We start from the raw sequence: 6,545 nt of genomic DNA, 5'->3' as shown, positions 1-6,545 counted from the left end.
TCTACACATGTTATTCTAATTAATGTTATTGTGAAAATCATCTCGTTTAAAGATCATGACTTTTATTGTTTTAGATAATGTTAAGGTTATTGTATAATTATGAAGTTAAAAACTTGCATGTGATAACAGAGCATTGATTGAGAACTTGTGATTTTTCATCGATACATAAACATGAGTAATTGAATAAACTTTAATATCTATAACACTTAAAAAATATTAGCATCACACAATGTTAAGATTATCGTCTATCACCTACTAATAGATGCCCATTGTAGTCTATCACTGTAGATAGAAACATTTTGTTATGCTTGAAAATATTTTAAGCAGTTTTACTATTTAAAATGTTATCCTATTATTTATTGATTTTGGTGTTAATAATGTATTTCAAAATTTTAAAATAAAACAGAACAAATAAACAAACATTACGATTAATTCACGCTAAGTATTTAATAGATTTAGAAAAACGTAATGAGATTTAAATTTTGACTTCAAAAATATAAAAGTGGCTGTAGTTTAGTGGTGAGAATTCCACGTTGTGGCCGTGGAGACCTGGGCTCGAATCCCAGCAGCCACAATTTTAATTTTAAATTATCTGTTTTATTTAGATGCCTTAATTATAATTTATTTATTTCAAGTATTGTCTCTCAAAAAATGGATGTAATAACAATAGTATTTAAAACTTAAACTTTCAATTTTATATTCAATATGTAGGATTGTATGAGTAACAGCGAAAGCAAAAATAATCATTTAAGCACACTAATTCATTAATTTTGGCAAAATATAAAGTAATTCTCTCTTGAATGGAACCCCTGAAATTGACTCCAAACTCTTCAATATACTAAGACTATCATGTAAGGGAGAAAGTTGCATGAGTTGCAACAAACCATCATGTAAGGGAGAAATTTGCATGAGTTGCAGCTCATGCTTGAAATAAATGAAGAAGAGCAAATGGAAAGTGTGTGAGCATGAGGAAGATGGATAATGGAAAAACATGTTTTTCCATTTTTTTGTATTGTTTTTCCTATTTTCCAATTTTATCTCAAAATAAAAAATAAAAAAAACTTGATTTTTTAAAATCCATTTTTTATTTTAAAACTGAAAATTTTAATTTTATAAAATTAATTTTTAAATAAAACTTAATTAATTTAATATCAAATATTAAATTAATTTTTACACACATCCATCTATATATATTTAAATCATATTAAAAATATAAATTCTTCTATTTCGTTTAATTCTCAAATTAAACATGTTATTATATCTCATATAATTACTAATTCTCTTAATTCTAATTTGAACATTTTAAATTAATTTATCACGTTATTCTAGAGCTAATCCATTTACGAGGTAGGGGGACCTCGCGGACCTACAGATCATGTGTTCCAACGATTCAAGATTAATTGGCTAAACTCATTAGACCAGATTAATTCTCATTCTAATGGGTCACTCCACTAAAGCTCATAGTTGCACTCCCCTCACTGTAGATATATTATGTCCACATGATTTAACCATAATCAGCAAGTTGACCCTTCCCAGGTTCTTCGTTGCTGGGTCAAATATCTATTTTACCCCCGAGATTACGTCTTATTCCTCAAGTTCCTACTGATCCTCTAATGAACAACTGGTTTGTGATCCAATCACTAAACCAAACTCTCTCAGCCCAGTGAGAGGGTGGGGCCCCTTGTTCAAGACTTGGATTCAGTACTTGAGAGAACAACCTTTCTTCTATCCTTAAATCAAATAGGCGTGAACTCTGTCTTGCACCCTACATCCCCAACTATCTATTAGGTCTTACCCCTGAAATGGGAGTCTTATTGAGCCGGCATTGTTGAGCCAACCCTTACCTATGCAAATCTAATCATAATCCGGAATAGACAAGGGTTCATAGTTAGCTCAGGATTAAACAACGTTATAAAGTAAGAGTGACTTATTTCTTGGTCCGATCTTATGCAAACTCATTACATAAGACGCCACCACTCCTCATGCCATAATATGTAAGAATTAGAATCACATCTTATGTAGCACTTTACAACTCTTTGTAACAACTACAGAGTAGGCTGCATCCAATGGTGTTACCAGAATAAGGTACCCAACCTTATTCATGTACTATAGATCATTTTGACTATTTACTCGAACCTCATCCACTCTTATGTCTCCACGTAAAGATCAAGTACTCATGTAATAGTCATGTGTCTTAGTTTATTGGATTTAGACTTTCATACAATTTATAAAATCAATAATAAGTTTATTGATTATAGAAAATGTTTATCATTTTATAAATTGCGAGTTTTAGGACATAAAACCCAACACAATATATCTCTGAACCTTAAAATATGTTTAATATAGTTTCTTAAACAAACAATTTTAATTTACTAGGTCCTCAAATTTTTAATATTTTGTCAAATAAGTATTTGAATTGTTCAACATTTTTTAAAATTCATGGATCTATACAAGACAAACAATTATATGTTTAGGATATATCTTTACAATTTAATTTTATATTCAACATATCAGTTTATTTTTACATTTTGTTAATATCTTAGAAACACAATACAAAATTGAAAGTTCAAACTTATTAAAAATTATTTAATTTATGGATCTAGAAACAAAATCAAAAGTTGAGAAACTTGGGTTATTAACAATTTTTAAAGTACAAAAAAAATTAGACACAAACTTAAAAGTTTAAAAACTATGTTTGTCCTTAAAAGTTTCAAAAAACCATTATTTGGTTTTTTAAAGAAATATATTTAAAGAAAAGCTAATCTCGATTCGAAACTACTCTTTCAATATATACATATTCACCCACATAAATCTTGATAGTTTGTCTTATATTTATCATAATTTTTTTAAAAGCTTCAATTATATTTGTCTACTATTTTATTTTAATTATAATAAGTCTATGTCTTAATACATGGACTAATTCAACGTGAAATAATTTAAGTTACATGAGTGACTAACGTCGCGTTTATGCATGTATAAATAAAAATAATCGATGAGAATATGAAAAGTTGGATCCACTTGATTACGATTGGTAGTGTTTATTAGTATTTTATAATTTGAATGAAGCATGGGCCTACAAGAACCATTTACCCACTAAACGTGGTTTGAAATTGCAAATGAATGTACAATCAACTACACGCATGAACAAATCTACAATCGAGCAATGAACATAAAAGCAAACCCATAGAGAGTCATTACGAAGATCAACCGAATGAAAGAAAAAATGGAACAGATAATCCAAAGCCAAATACTAAGCTTAAAGATTACCACGAAAAGCGTTTGAGGGATGAGCATGAAGAGAAGACAAATGGGTAAAATGTGCAAAACGGGCTCAACATTTTTCATTCCATTAGCAGTGTTAGTGTAAATGGGCTCAACATAAATTGAATTTTTATGTAAACAAAATAAAATAAATCAAATTTCCTTCGTGATTGAGGCCTGTAACTCACTATGATTGAAATATGGCCACATTTATCAATCGATAATAAAAATTGGTGTAATCGTAATGAGATTTTATTGATAGATCAATCGTAATGAGCCACAATTATAATGTAATTGGATTGCTTTTAATCACATTTACTTAGAATTACAAATCTGTCACATTTACTATTACTATTACTGTTACCATTTAGAATCAAACAACAATAGTAACGGTAACAGTAAATGGGGTCCACTTTTCAGATTACTATTGATTTATTATAAACGTAGGCTAGATGTAAATTGCATGTCATGAAAATTATATCAAATTTTTTAAGATATAACAAATTAGTTGATATAATTTATATTTTGCATATTAGTTGACATAATTAATGCATTAATTAAGATATCCCATAACGTAAATAAATCCAGACATTCATGTGTGCAATCGAAATAGATGCCCATGAACAAGCCATAGCAGTGAGAGGCAATCAGAACCAAAAGTCATGGACTCATGATGCAACCTCAGAGAAAATGAAACCCTTCACACAAAGACATGGATTCCGCAAACAATGGAGAATACAAGGCTGGGACCCAAATTGTAGTAACTGCCACTAGAGGGAGACACTTGTGGAAGGTTTTCCACTTAAAGATTTTCACCTTGGTGGGTATATTGTGTGACGACCCGATATTTCGAGTACTCTGACAAGGATTATTACTCTACATTTACATTCAAACCATTTTTACCAATAAAGTAGAATTTATTAAACTAGAAATTACTATTTCGAATCAATTTATTAAATCAATAAATGAACAAATAGATAAAGCATTTAATCGGGGTCTCCTAAAACTTTTATAAGGAAAACATTCAAAACAATAAAATTTTCTATCTGAAAATAAAACCTAATTTCAAAACATTTAAATACTAGAGACATAGACTGAGTGGAAGTGATTTCTTTGTTCTCATATGGCTTTGTCACAGGCCCTATTTGTTACTCACTCACCTGTTCCAGTCATTATGTAAACCCCAAACTTTAGGTTTCCTAGATAAGCATGTTTAGCCAAAGAAATGTTATATTATATATTTATTAAGTAGTAATTCATGTTTATTTATAGGAATTATGATGGAAGAGAAGGAAAAACATATTAAATGATGAGTAACGTGGCAGTTAACCGTTGAACTCTGGAGGCGGCGAGAAGTTTTTGGAAGAAGAATTTCAAAAGCATGGTTTTGGTAATTGACATGAGCATTTAGTGAAATTGGTGCCATTCAAAAACTGAGAGATTCTAGTTTGCGAGGTTGTCTTACCGGTGGAAGATTGCACAAGGAGAAAAACAAGAAGTGAAGAAAGTACAGAGAAGGCAGAATCTTAGGTTAATCATGGCTCGAGGTGAAAATTAGAAGTTCCAAGAAAAACTATGAGGAATTCTTGGCTGAAATTTTAAGGTAAGAAATTTAACTCAATTCTAAACAAGTTTTTAGAAGGATGTTTCTTGAAAAGAGCTCTGGATTTTGACTTATAAATTTTTGAATTTATAATAGGGAATCGGTGCATAAGCAGATAGTTGCTTGAGAAGAACAAACAAATAGTTCACTGTGGGAGTTATAGCGAGATATAGGGATGAGGATCTCGCTGATCTCACTCTAGAAGGAAATCTCTCTAGGAATTAGGTTGAGTATCGCTGGTAAGAAAAGTATCACTAAGATGAAAGTTAGCCAGGAAAAGCTTGATCTCGCTCTAGAGGATCTCGCTGATCTCGCTGACCTTGCTCGTGGGGATCTCACCAGTAAAGCTATCTTTGTTGATGAAATTTTCTTTAATAAATGAATTAATTGAGGTATTTTACTAAGAATTCCAAGTAGTTTAACCGAGAATTATGTCCTTTTAGGCCAAGAATAGTTAGGAGGAGCGTATAAACCATTAAGAGCTTGACTAGCGGTGAGTGACTAAGTGAATTAATGTCTCCAGTACTTATGCATATAAGATCAAGTAAGTTACAGTGACATGAATGATGAATTTATACTCCTTCAAGCAACAAATGGTTGGAGAATAACTTAACGCATGTTCCCGGCTTGTATATATGTAGCACAGGCCAAGGTATGTCATGTAGTCATTACAATAGGTAAGTTCTAATGTTGAAATATGCTTCCTAGAGGAAGGCTATAAGAAAATGAGTTCTTGTGTAGATGGTAGGCAATGGAACTTAACTTGATGCTATAAAATACCCCGGTACCGAAGGATATTTGAGAAGGTACCTGACCAATTTGATACCAAAGGAAATTTGAGAAGGTATCTTAGTAGCTCGATACTGAAGAACATGTTTGAGAAGGTATCTGAGCGGAAGTACATAAGTTATGACAATACTTAGTCTGGCCACATGCACGTAGGTAGTTTTGAATGAGAGGCCGAAGTATGAGTCTCTTGGTCGGTAATAAACGTTGGGAGCTAGAGCATTTAGGCTCGTTCTCAACTAGAAAATAATGATGTTTGATGATATCTAAGAATGGTTTAAAGCTACATTTAGAGACAATTGCTCGTGATACTCATTAGTATATTTACATGTTCATAGTGTTGTAATGCATGATATTATACGATTTTATGGTCGCTCACTGGGCATTTAGCTCACAGAATTTCTGTGTTTTCCCTTCTCAGGTAGGGGGTCAGATTTCTCAGAGTTGATCCTGCTGCTGCTTGCCACTGAAAGACTCGGCTTATTAAGAGGATTTAGGTTGTTGATCTGTTTATGTACACATGTTTGAGAGAGACTAGGGTTCTGTTAGAGATGTTTGGGCCCATCTGTGAATGTTTCTCCCCTTAGACGTTATATCATAGCTATATGCATGTGTTTATATAATATTTTGTTGAACTTTTAGGGAGGCGTACCATATTCATACATTATTAATGTTTAGCAAATTGGCATTTAAATTAGAGGGCTAAGGTGGTGGGTGCTGGCAGCAGGGCTAGTAACTACCGCGGTCATATCCTCTTTTAGATTAAGAGGGTAATCTAGAAGGGGGTGTGACAAGTTGGTATTAGAGCATAAGATTTTGGGAATGAGAGGGGGAGTTCATGAATAAGTCTAAGACCCTAAAACCCTCTAGGTTACTTGTTAACTAGTTTATCTAG

At 32.0% G+C, this 6,545-nt stretch overlaps 1 non-coding gene across 1 annotated transcript; it reads left to right on the top strand.

The window, feature by feature from the left end:
* The first annotated feature begins 502 nt into the window (after positions 1-502).
* Positions 503-574, top strand: TRNAH-GUG. Its single transcript has one exon. It is a non-coding gene; the product is annotated as a tRNA-His (tRNA).
* The last annotated feature ends 5,971 nt before the right edge of the window (positions 575-6,545 follow it).

The sequence above is a fragment of the Benincasa hispida genome, chromosome 7, assembly GCF_009727055.1.
Source record: "Benincasa hispida cultivar B227 chromosome 7, ASM972705v1, whole genome shotgun sequence".
NCBI classification, from domain to species: Eukaryota; Viridiplantae; Streptophyta; class Magnoliopsida; order Cucurbitales; family Cucurbitaceae; genus Benincasa; species Benincasa hispida.
Note: the sequence above shows the minus strand (reverse complement) of the source record. Positions and strands in the feature narration are given on the sequence as shown.